This window comes from Ammodytes marinus (assembly GCF_949987685.1).
Source record: "Ammodytes marinus genome assembly, chromosome: 3".
NCBI lineage: Eukaryota > Metazoa > Chordata > Actinopteri > Uranoscopiformes > Ammodytidae > Ammodytes > Ammodytes marinus.
This window is the reverse complement of record NC_137232.1, coordinates 4,146,618-4,167,969: the sequence shown is the minus strand read 5'-3', so window position 1 is coordinate 4,167,969 and position 21,352 is coordinate 4,146,618.

Sequence of the window (21,352 nt, the reverse complement as noted above, 5' to 3'; positions counted from 1 at the left end):
AAAGAAAGACGTGATGCACATTGGCATATTTTTATATATAAAGTGCTGACCGGGAAGCTACCACTCTATTTGACAGAAATGCTGCATATTTCAGATGGGCTTTATCAAACCCGCTCAACTGACATGCTCATGTTATATGCCCGGTCTGACCTTGGTAAAACCGCTTTTAGCCATAGTGCCCCTGACTCCTGGAACAACCTACAACATCAAATTAAAATCAATACACTCATAACTGTAAACCAATTCAAACTTATTATTTTAGACCCACTCCACTTGTAACTGTTTTAATTAGGCTATTGTTCTGCTTCATTCAATTGATCTGAATGTTTTAATTGTTCTTGTCTCTTTGTAAGCTTGTTGTGTATTTTTAATACTCGACGTCATTGTAAAAGAGCTCGGTCACCCCTCCATTGATCTTTCGAGGTTAAATAAAGGAAAATTAATGACTGATTTCATGAAAAGTTCATTAATTCTTGATAACACAGTACAACAAATTCTTATTTGTTCTTATTTGACGACTTACATTTGCTAATTTCACATTAAAGATCTGATATCATGCTATTTTTCAGGTCAGGACTCTTATTTTGTGACTGTACTATAGGAACTCTTCTCATGGTGTAGTGTCCAAAAATCCCTTTTTATTCCTTACACTGGCATTACTGTATTTCATATTATTGCCCCTGTCTTAACACAAGCTCACAATGTACTGTTTTCCTTTTTGTTTGTCAGGACATTTTGTGTTCATAGTTAACAATGTAGCAGTTTGATTTGATTAGATTTATTAGGATCCCCCAACAACACCGGAGTGAGAGCTTGTCTTCCTGGGGTCGGAAATTGAATTAATTGAATTCTGTGCATTATGAAGTGTCACTTTTAACACGAATAATAATTGTCTAAGTGATTGTTTAGTTTATTAAAAAAATAAAATAAATACTAAATAAATGACAGCATATGTTACACATTTTAAGAATCTAACAAACATGTGAGCGCTGACAGTTCAAATGACTGTACTTTGCAGACAGTTCGATGATTAAGCTGTAATATTGTGTCATGGAATGATAAAGACTGGGTATCCCAGCCCCGCTATGTACTAAGAGGGTGAAAATGGCTTGGAAGTGAAATCAAAATTGGTATGCTCGCACAGGAAAAATTGTCAGTTTGACACTAACTGCAGGTGTTGAATTGGCTTTGATTACTACAATGGGCACAGGCTTATTGCTCCAACTGTCCATGGTTTTCACACTGAATTTTCACATTTCTGAAAATGGTCAACATAGTTTTTTTACACGACCAGTGTGTTATTGTTTTTTTTGTGCCTTTTTTTTTTTACTTCATGCGCACACATGTGACGCCACTGTTCTATGGGTAAGTGTATCTATTTGTATTGCACTTTTGTAGTATTGGGCTTCAGAGGAAATGTACATAGACAAATCCTAATGCCTCATTCATGTAATTGGAATCTAACTTCATCATGAGGTATTAAATAATATCCAAGAAATATCAAACTCCAGGTTGTATTTCCAAGTTGATGATTAAAAAGCTTTTATACAACCAATTTAGCTAATTATGAAGAAGATGTCATTGTTACTTTACTGCTTATGTACAAATAGGCCTGGCCAATCGGACTTCAACACCATTTTGTTACCGTCCGAGTTTACGGAGTATCTTAAACTGTCGACTACCAAATGCTATGGAAGAAAACTCTTGGTCAGTTTCGTAAAAGTATCAAAAAAACCTAATGTTGAGATTATGTCCGTTAATGATAGCCTGGCATTTCTAGACCTGCCACTAGGCGCTGGCAAATTAAATTTGCTGCGCCTGTTGGTCTGGACGCTCTCCATTGAAGCTTATTAAATATGTCATGAAATCCTGAGCTACCAATCAAATCGTTCTATCTGATATGGGCGGGCCAGAGCCCTATGTATGGTGCTCTGGGGCGGACGTAACCGGATGACAACAGTGACGTGCGCCTTCAAAGCCGTGATAGTAAACATCAAAGATGGCTGCGGATATGTTGTTTGAGTTTAAGGCGGCTTTGGCCTCGACATTTTACGATTTGGAAGACAGCACTCATATCTTTCATTAGCAAGTAAGTGGAATGTTCTGTTTTTCCAATCGACCACGGCAAAAGTTTAATTTAACAGTTAACCCCCCTGTTTGCTAAACGAACTGGGCTTAATACGTCACCTTGTGCATCGCTCTGATTGGTTGTAGTGCTATCCAATTGCGTGCAGTGGCATTTGAAATGCACGAGTAGGAGCCGCCCCTTGAGTTGGAAATTACTATTGATCGTGCCCAGACCCTCTACCGTTTAAGATATCAGGGTCTGGATTTCCAGGCTACGTTAATGATGGTTTGTATAGGAGCAATATACAGACGCAAACAGACAAGGTTTAGTTAAGTATACCCCTACATGATCATTTTGGACCTTTTGATTTATATTAGTATGAAAGAATACATGTGATGGAAGCAACATAGCCAAAAATTCAAAACTTCACAAGTGCTTGAAAAAAAAAAAATGTTTTAGTCTGCCGTGTCTCAACTTGAAAATAAATGCTGACTATAAACAACTGAACACAACGAAAAATAAATTACAACTGGCTCAAACTAGTCGGTGCTTTCTCCATCTACACACACACACACACACACACACACACACGCTGCCATCTTTACAATCTCACTGCTCTGCATCAGTCCCAACGGTGGGAACATGGATACCCAGCGGTCCGTGACTATCAGTGAACAGGACAAACAAAATTAATTAAAGTGCCGTCACAACTGCCAACCGCGCTGTCACCTGGCGCACAGAGGTAGAGAAGTGTCATGCACATGTCATGTGGACTGCACCGCCTCATCAAATATGCATGCATGTAATCATACACACACACACACCAAACGCAGCACGGAAAACAATGTATTTACACCATTTATTAGAATGTTGAAGTTATTTTGTTGAAAGTCAATGAGGTTAGAAATCTACTGGTTTTCCTTCTTTTTTTACTTCTGTAGGCTTTTAATTTGAAAATCATTTATTTTCTTTATATGTTGGAGATAAGATCACCTGTGAATGGTGATAAGAAAAATATATCCGATACTGGACTATACGGTTGAGGTTTACAGACGGAAAACACACATGCAGACTCACACACACACACACACAACCACTCCTACACACTCTCACACATACAGTACATATACATAATCACACACCTACGCACACAACCATGCACACGCACACACACAACCACTCCTACACACTCACACACATACATATACACTCACACACATACTCACACACCCACACACACACACACACACACACACATACACTGACAAAATGAAGGCCTCATGATGCTCCCATGGTACCCGAATGATAATCCTCAGTGCTTCATTACTCACTCCTTAATCCACTGCTCATTACCCCCTCAACACAACCCCTTTGTCAGTCCCCCCCACTGGCCCCATCCATGTAAGTAATGCTACATCATATCTCCCAATTCCAATCACATTAACACTACCATCCGGCAGCAGTTTCTCCGCACACTCTCTAGCACGGGGGAGAAATGGGATAGACGGATGGGAGAGAGAGAGAGGGTGAGGAAGGGACAGTGGCGGCACAACGAACAAGAACCACTTCCATATCGGCCCCACCTTAGATGCTAACACCGCCGCGGTGAAAAGAGTTGTGGGTAATTGTCATGTTTTTCATTAGTGGTTAGATCTGAAGATGAGGGGAGGAAATGGCCTCATCATCATCATCATCATCATCATCGCTTTGTGTGTGTGTGTGTGTGCGTGCGTGCGTGCGTGCGTGTGTGTGCAGATCACGGCCCTTGATCACAACCGTCCGCGCTCACTAAAGGGAACAAATTGTGCCCTCTTTCTAGTCGACGGCATGGCCCGGCTGTATTCGCCCATTACCCCTCGGAACATTGAAAGAAACAAGCCGTTCCTAAATTACGAGCCCGCAGAGATTGCAGGAAAAGAGTGAGAGATTGAAAAGAAATGGTGTTGTGTTGGTGGGTGCTTGTATTTAGGGTTTATTTGGGGAGTGTGAGGCCAAAAGTAAGACAGGAGATGAGGAAAGAAAATGAAAAGAAATGTCTGCTAAAATTGTGATGAGACGCCACAATCACACACGCTCGGATGGGAAGGGGGATATTAGAGCAGAGGAGAATTGAAAAGAGACACAGATAGGCTAGAGGAAGAGGATAGTGGAAAAAGACAGAGAGAAGCAGTGTTGGGGAAGCTACTTCGCTTTGCAAACTCCCAATGACTTCACAGTGGAAGGGAGAAATCTAGTTTGGTTAAATAAAGCTACTTAGAAAAAGTACTTCAAACTACTTTGTAAAGAAAAAGATCAAATTGACATATAGTGGAGAGTGGGGTGAGTTGTGCCAGTGGGGAAGTTGTGCCACCCCTTGTTTCTAGAAAACCGTGGAAGAAATTGGAAATGTGACCACATATTTAAGAAGAGCCATCCATTTGACTCATCCTGTAAAGAAGGGAGACACATGGAATAAAGTATGGACGCCTTTCTCGTCCAAATAACTAAACGTTAGGCTCTAACAAGTTACTGTTGCCAGGTACCGGTAGATTCATAGACTACAATACAGTGAAGTCGGAAATTTACGAGTTCCCTGTCCAACTGGAACGCACCGTCAAAAGCCGGCTCATGACACACGTGACGACCAAACGTGATGCGATTGGTTGGCTAATCCAGAGTGGCACTGGGCAGATCCAATAGTTTTAAACTTCGACAGACACCCGCCTCCAAGTGAGTGAACGTTTGCCAATTACAGCACTTCCAGACCTTCTGTACAAATGAAATGAAGTACGATGGTCTGGTTGGACCAGGCTAGGCGGGGATGCACAATACCCTGAAATATATGTACATATTTGAGTTGGAGACTTTACTGTCAAGGCCTCACTTTAAAGTCACTTTGAGTAAAAAGTGGCACACCTCACCCCAATCTCCCCTACATGTGATAAGGAATAATAACACATTATAATACAAAACATTTCACATGAAATGCAATGCAATGTTTGTTGCACGAACTTAAAAAAGGGCCTATTTTTCCTTTACAGGTCATGCATAAACTTGAAGATCAAATAAAATATGAATGACATTTGTTAATTATAAATATATATTTTTTAAGATATAGATATATATCTCTGGCTCATCACTGGGGGTTCATTTAGAGACTACACAAGCCATGGCAAAGATGTTATTTAACCACTCGAATCGCCATGCAAATATGAATACTGCATACAAGGAAGGAATGAGTGAGGCACTGAACCACACACACACACACACACACACACACACACACACACACACACACACACACACACACACACACACACACACACACACACACACACACTATATAAACAGTGTTGCTAACTTTTTGGACATGCATTCCAACCAACAGGACAGCGCTCTCTGGTGATCAAACCATAGAGAGAGAGAGAAGAGAAGGCGTCTGGATTTCCACTTTGTGGAAAAAGCCAAAAAGAACGTATAGCAAGTGCCAGTGGATTCAAACGTGCTGGCATTACCTTTCCAATTAGCTCAGCCAAAGCGTATCAAGACGAACATGTCCGTCCTATAGCTGCTGTGGTGATATGATTGCCCAAGAATTACATTTAGCACTTTAAATACCTAAGCTTTTGTTTGTTTGCTTTTGTTCAAATCAAATCAGTTTTATTTGTATAGCCCAATATCACAAATAGACATTTGCCTCAGTGGGCTTTACATTCCATACAGTACGACACCCTGCCCTTAGACTCTTAGCTCAGCTGAGAAAAAACTCCCAGTAAAAAAAACCTTTATCGGGATTTTAAAAAAATCTCAGGGACAGTCGACAAAGTAAGGGATCCATCTCCCAGGACGGACATGCTGCAATAGATATCATAAGTAGAGAAAAATCACGAAGGAATTCAATCATTGACTATATGTGTACATGTTAATACTAAAGTAAAGTGTGAATAGTGTGGATGCAGGAGGACTTCAGATGCTGCCAGAGGGGGGACCGTTGTACATGCTTATGGCTCAGTCACCACATGCTACAGTGTATATAATGTGAGTGTTTGGTGGTAATCAAAGATGTGTGTGCTACGGTATATGTTCTATCACACTTTTATGGAAAAAGGAGAATTGATAGTTCATCACACAAGGGAAATTGTTTTGGGTTCTGTCTGAAGGTCAAATGGTTTTCAACACACAGCAAAAACCTATATATATATATATATACACAGTGTATACGTATACACACATTTGTTATTGAGAATTTTAGCAGTGAGTGTAACTCTTAAAACTAGATATTTTGTGTGGCAAAGTTGGCTTACTAGACCTTAATCAAACTCCTATATAAAGGGTCAATAATAAACCTTTAAGCTCAACTTGTATTATTATTATTATTATTTCATTAGAATGTCGCCTGCATCTGTGTGTCTATGTGAGACACTTGCTTTCAGCAGTGTGTTGGGGTAGGGATAAGGATAAGGCAGCAAACTGACGAACACAAAAGGCCTTATCAGCACTTCTCTCTTTTTTTTCTCCCCCTCTTTCCCGCTCCATCTCCACCATCTCTCTCTGCAGTGTTAGCACAACAGCTTCAGAGGTTACCACTCAATTAAGCCTGGCTGTTCATTTACGGCCGTGACAAAGACCACTGTCTCTCTCCTAACCCTCTCCCTCCCTCTCTCCCTCCCTCCCTCCTTCTCTCCTCTATCCAAACTTGTAATTACAGTGTTGGACAGCACGCTCCACGCTGACCCACTGTAAAATATGACCATCCATTTGGCCCCTTATCCCTTCATCGCCGTTCCTTCCCGTCCAATGGGGAAGATGTTGCTCAACCCTGCGGACGTTTCACCCCCCATTCACCTCACCCCCTCTCAGCTGCCACGCCACAAAGCGTCAAGATGAGGAATATCGCCAAGCACTATCTCCAACCTAAATGAATTACTTTCACTTTTAACCCCTGGACAGATATCCACTTGAACTTACCTCCGCAAATCATCCCTTTTTTTTCCTATTTTCTTCTGCCTATACCACCCCACCCCCCTTGGGCCAACCATCGCACTTTAAGACCACATACACTAAATTAAAATATGAAGCCAGTCCATTTAGGAGTTTGCTAGTGCAAGCGTTTGTGTTTAAGGGGATGATTGAAAGATAGTTAAGGTGCTTTTGAGGGGTTGTGCATGTGTGGGGATATACACTGTATATGTATGTCATTATAATGACACAGTTAAGACTGTGTTGGTGTCGTTTAGGAATATTGTAGATTGTTAAGGTTGTCAATGTAGCAGACTGAATAGAGCATGCAAAGGTAAAGTGAGTGTGTCAGCGGCATATATGTGCAACCCCAACCACTACTAGCACATCCACATTGGATCATTCTGCATAACCCTTCAGAATCTTTAATGACAAACCATTTTTGTATGTATGTTAAAATGCTGTGCAGTATTAAAGTCTTTTCCTGAATTGGGTCCCTTGTTATTGTCAAGCAAAACACTTAAATGTGACAAATTCAATTATCTTAACGTGCAACTTTGAATGACATTTTAACTCAAATGTTAACTCTTTAAAAAAATGTTTTTGGGGGGAATGAAATGAAAGGAAAACTAAAGATATTCTGGTTTCAGATGGAGGATGAGAAATGAATGTAACGGAAACATACTTCATGCTAAATAATTAATGTGTGCTGTGGATTTGATGACTGATGCAAAGGTTAAAACTTAGCTAAACGTGTTGGTTATATGTTAGGAGACGTCTACTGCACATGTGTACAAGTAAGATGCAATCTCACGTATGCTGGCTTGTGGCCTTCTGCCTTCTTCCCTGGTTTAGTTAACAATAATGTAGAAAAGTCAGGTTTTAGTAAGGAATTCAATGAAATGAAACATACAGCATATATTTGGAACCTGGCTGAAGTGGTTTTCTCTCATACTAGCAGTAAGGCCTAGGACACCTTTTCTTAATGGGCATGATTTTGTTCACACAAACTGAGGACACAAAGTTTGAAGAACACTATTGTCTAAAATATAATTATGTGCTGAAGAACGGTATAGCTAAACGTGTGTGGACAGGGCTGTCCTCGTACTTTTTTGTGTAATCTCTGTATATGTGTCCTCTGCTCAGCAACGGCTTTTAAGTAGATTGGAGTACAACAGCTGTGCCTGCATTGTCTGGGTCTTCATGACAAAAATTCAGTCAGCAACAATGAAAGTCCTGATTTGAGTTGGTACACACCACAACCCAGCAGCAGCACTACGGGATGCATAGCTGCATAGCTAAGGGAAGACATCCGACTGACAAGACCAATACAGAATAACCAGGCTCTCTCACGCACACACACACATAAACACACGCACACACACACACACACACACACACACACACACACACAGTAACGATGAGCGTTTGCCGACGCAGCTGTCCATAGGACACACAGCTCCATATGCCCTAGCCAGTGGGGGAGTGGTGGTGCTCCCAGGCCAGCTAATCAATCACAGAGCCCCCCCGTCCTGCAGAGGTCATCCTGGCTCCACAGGGCAGAGTGTAGAGCCCAGAGCACCGTGCCAATAATCGCCATTTCAGCTGAGCCACATTGAATTCCAGCTTGCCCTCTCAACTTAAGAGAGGTCAAAAGAAAGGCGGGCTGGCTGGGAGTGAATTTGAAGCAACACATTCAGGATATCTGCAAACATTGGGCCCCATCCACTAAAGGATCGCGCCGCTTGTGCCCGCGACAACACTATCTACATAGTGTAATTAACACCACAGTGCATCAAGTTAAAGGTTCAGTAAGCAGAATGGTGATTTTAGCTAACTTCCTGTCAGTGGCTGCAGTTTGTAGTCCCCTCGCTCGTCCCTACGTCACCACATTAATGCACTGCGGTCTGCAAGCAGCGAGTTATCTAGCATCATCTCAGATCCGTAAGTGAACCATCAAAACAGACATTGGGAGGGATTTTTACCTGCTCCGCCATTGTAAGCGCATACACATTCACCCATCTGTCGCTCTGCACGAGCACCGGCAGTGAGACGGGTGCCGGTTTGTAGCGTTCTCTCTTTCCCAGTAGTGGGATCCCCGAAAAGTCTATTTGCCGATTACATGCAGAGCAGGTGATTGAGAGATCGGCTTTTTGAAACGTGCACACTATATCAGTGATCACTGTATGAATAAAGAATATGATTTAACACTTATATTAACATAAATAAATCGCTTACTTCACCTTTAATGACGTGGATCCACGACCCCTTCTCCTGCAGCTCCGCGTGGATAACATACTCTAGATGTTGCATCACATGCTGCAGCACAGAGGTGGGATGAGAATGTCTGTGTTGATTTTTTTAGTAATAGTAATCAAAGGAGCGTCTTCATCTTTTTCTCTTTTCTTGTAAGATACTTTGGTTTTAGATTTCTCCTCCGAGTGTCTCCCTGTGCCACCCAGCCCTCCTGGGCCCAGGACAGCTGTACAGGTGTTTCCCCCTTGATGGCAGGCCTGTCTGCTCACTCACGTATACGCTAGACGAGGACAAACTGCCATAGGCTACGTTGTGGGCATGGTAGCGCCGGTAAATACTCAGCGCAAAATTCATTTGTGGATACGGTTCTAAAACAGGGAGGATCTTCAGGCAACCAAAGAAAGCAGTCCGCTGTAATTAACATTAACTGTTAACACTCATACAATCAGTGTGGTTATTAAGAGGAGGAGGATGATAGTAGTCTGAATTGTTATTTAAAAACTCCAAAAAAATGTATACATTTAAGAAAACATCATAGATGTGTTATACTGTATGTGGTCCACTTAGTCTGTGTTCCATCCCTCATATTTTTCCTATAAGTAGAAATGGGTCTGGGTTCTTATAGGTTAAGTATTTCAGCTAAATGTTTAGTGCTTGTCTTTGAGTGGAACACAAAGTGAACACAGAAATAAACCCCCTTTATTGGCTTTGAAACCAACTGCACAGAAATCCGCCCCCCAGGCAACTTTCCACATTACTAACTCAATCCAAAAAAGTCAGACTTATCCTTTAAGAAGGAGCTATACAGCATACACAAAGTGTTCATACCTGGTTAAACATGTCATTAAAACCAACCTTACATGTGCTGTAATAAAGAATTGCTCATTTAGCTTACATTTTATTGATCTGGTGTGAGTAATGGGCCTAGCAGGAACCATCTTGGAATGATCTATGGAGCTATGACAATAGGATCTGTTCACATTCACTCCCTTTCATCCACTGCTCACTTGTTTGTTTCATGTGATCAAATTAAATCTCCGTCTGGTTTGATTAAGGAGAACTACTGAGAACATTGTCTCTGATGTTGGTTGGAAGCCTTGATGGCGGCTAATTCTCCTCCAAGAAGTTCACCTCGTGGTTGATCTAGCTGCCACTCCTCTGGCCTGGGAGGTGTAATAACCCTACTAATCTCCCAATAATAGCAGCGGGACTGGGGACATGTCACCGGGGGACCACGGGCCCCACAGTCCCCCCCCAAAGAAATCAATACTCCAGGCCCCTCCAGGGGACCCTGCTACCCAAGGGGATGTCAATACTGTCGATTGGGTATTAAAGAACATTTCATCAGCGTGTGTGTGACAGCAGGAGAGAGAAAGAGAGAGAGGCGGTGTGTGTTGGGGGTCATGGAGGGCGTGTATGGATGTCCAGGGTGGCCTGTGTGTATTAAGCCCCCCCAGGGAGGTCCCAAGGTGATGTGCCATCCCTCCTGACTATCGACAGGCGCTGTGACAAACTGTGTGGATTGGGCTTTCACTGCAGTGGATTGTGTTCAGCTTAAATAGGATGAAAGGATAGATAATGGTGGGGACTTGTGCTCCCTTTTTACATGACATGCACTTGAATATTTTGTTCTGCTTATTAGTTCGACAGATGCTTTTTAAACATATACCGGAGATCGATAATTATGAGTTTCACAAACTAATACAGTTTTTCTTTGGTGTGTGGGACACTTTCAGTTAGGTCCTGTAGTACAATGCAGACCACAATGTGTGTTTAATGGTTGATTATTGTTCTCAAAAGTAAATATCATTGCTGTCTTTGAAAAACTGTAATAGTAGACTAAACTGGTGCTCTGACCATGCAGAGGTAAAGAAAAGTGTGTACTTTCATCCAAATACACCTGTTTGCTGACTTATTAAAGGTGAAGTCAGCAATTTGTGAGAACGCTTGGTAACAACTTGTCAAAATAAGTGAATATCTCATCAAGATCCACTTCCTCTCCGTACTGAGTGTGTGAGGGAAAAATAAAATCTGCTGTTAATACACAGCTTAGCCTCTGTAAACAGAAAGTAAGAACAAGTAGCGGATGCGTGGAGATATTCACAGATTTTGGCAAAAAGTTACTCCACATGAAAAAGAAAAAGCGATAGGTAGTTTCGCCTCTGTGTGCTCCATGCACAGGAGCTGTAGTTCAATAAACAGGTTTAGCGTATAGCTTAGCCCAGAGGCATTTCTGATATGTGGATTCTAACCTTTTAGTTATACAGGTAAATCCCACTGAGACCGGAGACTCTTTTTGCAAGGGAGACCGTTTCCCATTTACACGTTACCATTCACACACAAACACATTCATACACCGATAGCAGGCTAACTATAGACAATTACACGAGGCAAGGTGGGTGAAGTGTCTTGCCCAAGGACAACCCTGACACAAGTGGCAGGTCGGGGGTCGAACTGCCAACCCTTCGATCATTGGCCGACCCGCTCTACCACCTGAGCCACAGTCGCCCCAATAGAGCGTTAGCATTTCAAAACTTTAGTCCAAATGTGCCTTATGGTGTATTGAAGAACCTATGCACTTTTCAGTGGCATTGCCAGCAGGCATTGAGAAGAGATGGTGGGATAGCTTTAGCAGTGTCTACTCCATGACCATAATATATCCGCATGGTGACAGCATGTTTGCAGTTGTACTTGAGTGAAGTACTTGAACAACAACAACCCAGCGACTGCCTGGCTGGCTGCCTTCCATTTTTTCCCCCAGCATCATTGTGCTGTGGGTGCAACTTTCTCCCAGCAGAAGAGTAATGCACTGTGTGTGTGTTTGTGTGTGTGTGTGTGTGTGTGTGCGTGCGTGCGTGCGTGCGTGCGTGCGTGCGTGCGTGTGAGTGTGTGAGTGTGTGTGTTCCAGTGAAGAAGAGAAAAGCCCTTGCATCAGGAGTTTGCTTGTTCTCACCCGGCCTAGGACCACAGGATCTCGGTGTTCTGACTGTGCCCTCCTGCCCCGACACCACCATCTGTTCCCTGGCCCAAGCCCTCTGCCCCCCCCCCCCACCCCCCCCTCCCGCGCATAGGACAAGACCCAGAGTGCTGACACCCTCACACCACACACACACATACACACACACACGCAGGGATGAAGTGTGTGTGTGTGTGTGCTCGTCCACACATGTGGCAGCGTGATCAGCATCAAAACATCCTCACCATCAAATTGTGAGAATAATTTTGCGGATTTTTACTGCTCAAACTCTTTGTTGTAAAAGGAAACTTGGCCATATTGCGTAAGAGCACAATTGTACAATGCTATGGGTTAGTATAACTGACAGTTTCAAATGTTTGGTTTGGAAACATTTATAAATCTGTCATAGTCCATGTCGGTCATTGGTTTTTTCCTTTTTGGACTTTAGCCTAACCCTTGAACGAACAATATTCGGTGTCGCCAATCAGGTCACTCTGCCCCCTCAATTCGAATTTTTACAATTTAAAAATAAAATCTAATATGTCAGTGATTCTTGAGGACCGGGACAAAAGGCTGTCTTCCATATGTAACTGCTGTTATCTTTAAAACTAAAAATATTTAAAATTGTAGATGTTATTAGGGATTAAGAATAGAATGTCTGGAGCACAATTATCCCCTTAAATTTAATTTTATCATTATTATGTCAAATATATGACACTTGTTATCTTCTCATGACGTCAAAAACAGTGTGTCAACAGAGAAGGTTTCAATCTTTCATATGCAATAAAACCTATTAAAAATGTACTTTAATGATTAAAAAGTGCTTTTTTCATCAAAGGCAACACTAAATAATCTCTCATATCAATAAAAACTGTTTTTCTTCAACACATTCATGTTTTATAAGGATTCTAAGTGGTGGGGCCGTCAGACATTTCATTATGTAAAATGTAATAAAATCAGGCGATATAAGGGGCAGCTTTCACTTTGAAGGACCTTTTGTCAAATTCTACCTCTGCAGAGCATTACAGGCTCTGATAAATGTTGTAGTTTTAGAATATTTTACATTCCGAATCTTGAAAGTCATGCGTCACAACCATGATATGTCAACACCGACTTGCAATTTCTGAAGAAGTTATTTGAAATTTTTTGATCATTTTATTTTCCTGAAGTAGTTCATACTAGCACCTAACATCAACAGAAAAACCAAATGGCTACTAGATAAATTCCATTTGTTATGTTTAAGAAACGTTAAATATGTCAACACCGTCAGACAGGAAATCTGACGGAGTTGACATCTGACGGTGGTGTTAGGCCAATGACGGTAAAAAAACAAAAGCTGGGAGGTTGTGTCAAAGCTCAGCTCAGTAGCTTAGTATATGTTGGATACATACATGCAATTTAATTTGCCGAAACATAGGGTTTGTATTTTTTCAACATTGCACCGTTTTGTCCCTCTTCTCAAGAATCACTGATGTAATACATATTGCTGACTGCAGATTGTGTGATGGAAAATAAATCCAAGCAGTTTTATTTAAGTTTAAGACCACTTTTTTTCTATTCTAAAATGACAAATCTATAAACCATTTTATGTTCAGTAAGAAACAAACGACCAATCAAAATGACTTTCTTGACGGGGTCAAGGGGTCTGTTAATGTTGCGTCTTCTGCACACATACATACACATAAACACACACACACACAAACACGAGTACAGGCCTGTGTGAATGTAGACAACTTGGCTTGCTAATAGCCGTGCTGAATGCTGATCAGGCTCGGCCTTTGCATGGCGTCACAGTGGAAAGCAAGAAAAAGCAACAGAACGCAACAGGACAGAGATGAGCATGTTAAACCAGAGGAAACGCGAGCGTGTTTAAAGGCATTTTCTCCTTGCATCGCTCTGGGGCTTGAATTGAACCTGAATCCAAAGGAGAACAAAAAACAAGGAAGATTTAAGGAGGTAATTGTTGGAATCACCTGACAAATAATATGAAAATTGCTTGATATGCAGCAGAGAGCTGTCAAGTGTTGGACAAAGGGAGATAAAGGTGAGCTCAGAGTTAGTGGCATGGCTTTTTAATAAATACGTATCACATGTGCACGTTTGCAGCCATGTTAAAACATCTGTGAGTGTGTGTCTGTGCATCTCCATGTCTTAACGCTGATACGTGTGTCCAGAGGCGGCTACGTGAGGAACGGCGTTGAGGCCACTGAACTCATTTTTCCTTTTCCCCCCTGCTTCAACCCTTGACCTTTGACCCCCAAGGTCAGACTTGCCCCCCTCCCCATCCATCAGGTGCCCTGCTCCCCAAATGGGGCGGGGGGGGGCGTCTTTGTATTCAAGCCAGCTCTCATCGCTTTTGTTTTAACCTCCTTAGCCATCACTCGTAGTGGTTGTGGTGGTGGTGGGGTGGGGGGGGAGTGGCTTTATGGCCCTGGCGGATAACGGGCACTGGTGGGAGGGAGGAGAGGGGAGGAGGTGGGGTTACAAATCTTCGACTCGCACCTAAAGCTGTCAGTGGCGCCCCGGCGGGCCCTCGGGCGTCAGCCAGCACGGTCACCTTGGATTGGTAGACGTATGAGACGGACACACATACACACACACACACACACACACACACACACACACACACACTCTCACATACTCGCACACACACACACACACACACACACACACACACACACACACACACTCTCACACAAACACACACACACAGGTACATGCACACAAGCACACACACACAAACACACACACACACACACACACACACACACACACACACACACACATACAGATTGGTGCAGACACCGGGGCGAGATAGCAAACAGAGAAATCTCGCCATGGTCTGTGCCTGTACCATCCCCAACTCCACACACACACACACACACCACAAGACGCGCATATGCATACACATCGGCAGGCAAGCAAACACTGAGATAGGCTGTCACTCTGTACACTCTCCTCCTCTCACACACACACACACACACACACACACACATACACACCTCCTCTCCCTGTCAGAAACTCAATTAAAATTCTAGAAGAGAGGCCAGTGTGTGTTTACACGGATTACTGCAGACTGCCTCTCCCCCCACCCAGGGCCAGCTCTAGGCATAGGCAATGTAGGCAGAGTGTCAGGGGGGACCAGGGTTTCTTCTAGTGCGCCCTATCATATAACATGTATTGCATAACTTTTTCATTGAATGAATGTTGGTTACATTCAGGCAAAATTAGTTGACATGAAGTGGATTTAACAGCTCCATAAAACTGGCTCCGCCCGCCTACCTACTTCCGCCCAAATTTAATTTTCTCTTATACTGTATATATACAGGTCCTTCTCATATAATTAACATATTGTGATAAAGTTCAATATTTTCTGTAATGTACTGATAAACATTAGACTTTCATATATTTTAGATTCATTACACACAACTGAAGTAGTTCAAGCCTTTTATTGTTTTAATATTGATGATTTTGGCAAAAAAGTAAAGAAAAAACAAAAATCCCTATCTATATATATATATATATATAGGGATTCCTAATCCTAACCTGGCCCAGGGCCCAACAATGGTTTGAGCCAGGCTGGCCCCACCCTCTTACCCCTGTCTGCTCTGAAGTCATGATAACCCCATCAGGATGACTTGGAAGCATTTGTTAATGAAACATATTCATCCTCACAATCCCTCCTACCTTTCTTCTCCCAGGTGTGAGCTGGAGAGAGTGTGTAGTCACCCTGCTGTGCTGTAGAGCAGCCTGTGACGGGCCCCTGGTGAGGTGGGGGTCAACAGGGTGGAGCTGGGTAAGTTGTGTGGGTGGAGTAATGGTGGAGGAGGGCTGGGGGTTTGTTGGAGTGTCAGTGGGACGGCCCAATGGCCCTCTCTGTCTGGGGTCACCCTGCATCACCTACACTCTCTCCCGCTCTGTGGCAGCTGTGTGGGGAGTGTATCCTTCACGGGCACAGCAGGGGCTGAAAATGGGTGATAGAGTGTGTAAAAGTGTGTGTGTGTGTGTGTGTGTGTGTGTGTGTGTGTGTGTGTGTGTGTGTGTGTGTGTGTGTGTGTGTGTGTGTGTGTGTGTGTGTGTGTGTGTGTGTGTGTGTGTGTGTGTGTGTGTGTGTGTGTGTGTGTGTGTGTGTGTGTGTGTGAGGGGGAGCAGACATGCATGAGTTTTAGTTACACAGCATTTCCCAGTGGCAGAGCTGCTCTGGAGGCAGCAATCATTTCCATTGTTTGAGTTAAACCTCAGTGGATGGAGCCAGTTCGTGTAGCACAGTTTGGCTGGGCAAGGTTCGGCAGGGACTCTAACCCTATCTGGCTTGCGTTTCCATTGCTGAGAGTACCCTTACTTGGTGGGCGGGGTTTATGTCGTATGAATAACACTTTCTGTTTTTCATTCTGAGCAAAGGAAGAAGAAAGGGGAAGAGTTGTCTGACAAAGTCTATGGCAGCCCAGTGATTGGCTATTTGCCTAATTTGTGGGGGCCCGGAAATGGGTAATTTAATTTTTTAATTTCAATTTGATGCAAAAGTTTAATTTTCCCTTCTAATTCAAGTTAAGGGTCTATGGAATCATTTTGGTTCGGGTGTCAAGAAACGAGATCAAATCCTATATTGATCTTTAAAAAAAACATTATTTTGACTGTGGCCATTTTGTAAGATGGGGGACGGGGGAGGCTGGTCTGATTTCTTGACACATGAACCAAAATTGTTCTATAGACCCTTGCATTCAACGAAACGTTCACATCAATTTGAAATGACAATGAGTGTCCAGGCACCATACTAAATCTCAACTTTCTACATCCGTGGAGGCAAACTACTATAGGTGTGACATGTTGGCATGCAGCCTGGCACTAAAGGTGCGAACACACTAGGCACTTTACACGCGTACAGACGCGTATGAAATCGGCCGTTTTTCCATAGGGAACCATTGGTTTACGCGCGTACATGGCGTGTAAATGCGTCACTCGCGCTAAAGCAACATTTTCACTCGCACTAAAGCAAAAATTTTACGCGCGTACATATTACGTGCGTATATATTACGCGCGTATATATTACGCAGCTACGCGAGGAGTTCAAAAAATTTAACTTTTGTTGCTCCTACGCGAGACGATTAGCCGCGTTGGCCAATCAGCGTTGAGCTTGACCCGACGTCACATACATTGGCAGGGTCGGAGAACAGTGTACTGTACACAGAGGCTGATGAGAGACACCGAGGATAAAAATGTATTGCGGGCGGCCGGTGCTGTATGAAGCCTCTCGGGGTTAGAAGACGTGGGGAAAGTAAACCAGGAGAATGGACTTCCTGGTTAATTCAGTGAATATGTGCGGCTGTGCTTTAGCCGATAAACAAAGTTAGCGCCATATAGCATTAGTTAACTCACCCTGTTGTGTGCGGGCGGCTAGCGCCTCATATTATGAACCCAAATATGACGACTGTCCGCGGGACTTTCACGACAAGTAGAGCGAAGCACCGGTGTTGATCTACGCCAGCCACGGTCCCCTGTCACAGCCAGGTAGGGGTAATTTTGGCTACTTGCCTTTATGTTGTGCCGCCGTGCACCGATGCTGCTGTAACTGTGTTTGTTATGTAGCTGCCGTGAATATGCAATGCTGTTTTAATGCTAGGCTATTTGTGCTGTTCAGTTTGTCTTTTGGCACAGTTGTTGGCCGTGTTGTTGTTGTTTTTGTGCGGACATGCACGCTGTTGTGTCGGGTCTGATCAGCCATGGTTGATAAGGGAAATACAATATCGGGAGGGAGACTAGGCACGTTACGCGCGTATAACCATTTTTGACACAAAATGATAAAGCAACATTTTAGCTGCGTTACGCACGTAAATCTTACGCGTGTAAAATGCCTAGTGTGTTCGCACCTTAAGCCCAAGGACTTGTCTGAGCACATCAGCAGAGCGGCCAGTCAAACGGCCAGGGCTGAGCCAACACTCCCTGCCCAGGACGGGACATACAACACAACCACAGAGCAGTCACACAAACCCCACCAAGGGCAATGGACCAGGGAATGCTTATAGTGTGAATGCATGGAGGTAGACGTACATTCAGTCAGGACATGAACACAATCACAGTAAAACAAATTCTAATGTCGAGATCTATTATTAAAGGAATATCACTGTAAATCATTTTGTCACAAAATGACAGATTTGACCCTCAAGTTTCAAAGGTTGAATGATCACTATCTGGCATTAGTGATGTTTTCTCTTTTGGACCGATCTTAAGATTTACATATTAGTTTTCACAATAATACATATAGTGTATACATGATTTAACTTCAATATCATAATTAGAAATGGTATATTGTATGGTTAAACATTATTTTTATTCATATATGTTTAATTAAAATTAAAGTTAGAATATAGCCTATACGATTTTATTTTTTCAGAATCAATTATCTACGAGACAGCACAAGGAGCAATGTCCAGCCACTCTGCATGTTTTGTAATTGTTCAATGGCAGACGCAAGTTGTGTGGGTAGTATGCGTGTGTGTGTGTGTGTGTGTGTGTGTGTGTGTGTGTGTGTGTGTGTGTGTGTGTGTGTGTGTGTGTGTGTGTGTGTGTGTGTGTGTGTGTGTGTGTGTGTGTGTGTGTGTGTGTGTGTGTGTGTGTGTGTGCGTGTGTTTTCCATCCACTTTACCGGACATTTAACCAGCTTGAATAGTTCCCACAAAGCCTCTTAACCACAGACAGATCCAGTTCTCCAGTATATCCCTGCAATGTTTGACAAACCGCCAGTAAGGCCGACATGCTTCTGGTGCACAGCGGCACAATTCTGATGTGTAATCTCATTTCAACATCACACCGTGTGCTGCTACAGAAAGAGACCAAGAAGAAGAGAGCACGCCAGGATGGGATGGTACATGGACGGTACGGAGGGAGAATGAAAATTGGGGAAGAAAGAGAGAGAGAGTGTGTGTGTGTGTGTGTGTGTGTGTGTGTGTGTGTGTGTGTGTGTGTGTGTGTGTGTGTGTGTGTGTGTGTGTGTGTGTGTGTGTGTGTGTGTGTGTGTGTGTGTGTGTGTGTGTGTGTGTGTGTGTGTGTGTGTGTGTGTGTGTGTGTGTGTGTGTTTGTGTGGTTGTACTGTATAGGGAAAGAAATCTGCGTCTCAGCAAAAGTTTTCATTAAAAATTTGGAGACAAATGATCTCTGTGTCCTTCCTCCTGCAAGCTGCCTGGGGCGTCATGCTATTTCTATGCAAATAACAACCTCACGCCTTTTGCTCCTATTATTTCTGCTGGAGCTGCTGCAACATGACCCAAGAGAGGGAGAGAGAGAGAGAGAGAGAGAGGGGGAATAGGGAGGGAGAGGGAGAGAGAGAGAGAGTGAGTGAGGGCGATATGAAGTGAGAAATAGAAATAAAAAGGAAAATGCAGTAGAGGGAACGAAGGAATGACAGAAAGGAGGAGGAGGAGGAGGGCGGCGGAGACAGTCAGACAAGCAGAGAGTGTGGTGTGTGTGTGTGTGTGTGTGCGTGCGTGTGTGCGTGCGTGTGTGTGTGTTGCGTGCGCGTGATGGACTCACTGAGGTGTGAAAATATATAACGCTAGGAAAGAGAGAGAGGGAGAGAGAGAGTGGGAGAGATGGAGGGCTAAGAACAACACAAAGACACAGCCATAATTTGTTTGGAGTCTGCCTTTTGCTTTGTAATATATGACACCCTCAGCACGGGTGCTTCCTCACCGCGCACTATTGTTTAACTGTATAGCACTTACAACACTATCAGGACCAGTCCATCTCTCTGCCACACACACCTCTGGATTTACGGACTCGGCCCCGCTCCCACTGCTGCAGTCTGCTGCAAAATGTAACACTGTGTGTGAATAAAAGCCGAAGCAGCATATATGTGTGAATGTACAACACAGTACATGATACGAATGTGTGGCATATGTAGATCGGTGCATCTATACAGTATGTGCTGACTTGAAGTGTTAGCAGTCCGTCCTTAAAATCCATTCATTTTACATGTATTAGTCGTTACATGATGAGAAGGAATAGGTCGCTCTTTAACCATTGATAATATCAATAATGTGCACTGATGCTCTTGGCCTGCAGGTTGTATGTTAGAATGGCAGACCCACCTTAGTAGTTCCCCAATCTTGAATGCAGTTTCAGAGCTTGTTGTCAAAATCAGTGAATATCTTCTCACGATCCGCTACCTGTCGCTGTGTGCGCTGGAGAAGAAAAAATCTGGTCGTTTTTTAACAGCCTAGGCTCCTTGAACTGGTATAGGAAAACAAGAGTATGTAAGCAAAAGATTGTAGATAGAAACATGCCCATTTATACAGAGCCTACGCCTAGTGTATTCTTCTCATCGTAAGTTGGTCCTGCATACAAACAGAGCACTGCTATGTGAACAATGTTTTTATAATGACATTTTATTTTGCACCGCCTTTTAACTATGTTATTTATGAGCCTCTGTATACAGCAGGGGTCACCAACCTTTTTGAACCTGAGGGCTACTTCATGGGTACTGAGTCATACGAAGGGCACCCAGTTTGATACACTCTTCTGAAATAACAAATTTGCTCAGTTTGCCTTTAGTTATATATTATTATTAATGATTAATGATATTCATCTATGTGAAGACACTGATCGTGTTAATGATTTCTCACAATAATTATCAACAATGACTTAAAAAAGGAGGGAAACCGATTATTATGCTATTTTTAGAACAGGCCTGCGGGCGCCTCATATGGTCCTTGCGGGCTACCTGGTGCCCGCGGGCACTGTGTTGGTGACCCCTGGTATACAGGCATGTTGCTAGCTGTTGATAGCCTAGGCTGATAGCAGATCATAAGGAGATAATCACTGATTTGGACTAAAAGTGACTCCACCTTTTAGGTTAGTCCTTTCCTGACTGTCAAAGAGCTGTGCAGGTTTTGTAGGTTTCAGCTGGTTCTCAACTTTGTCCTATGAGCTTGTCCCGAGTTATTTACATGACAAATACTTCAAAATGGTGTCCCGGGCGGTTTAATGTTGGAGGATCAAAATCACGCCTAGTATCAATGGTGACTGTTAGATGTGGCTGTGAAAACCTTATCACTAAATGGATTGATGATTGATGATTATGTAAACCTTTGATTATAACCACTGACAAGGTTTTGTGAATGCTTACTTTAGCATTAGTT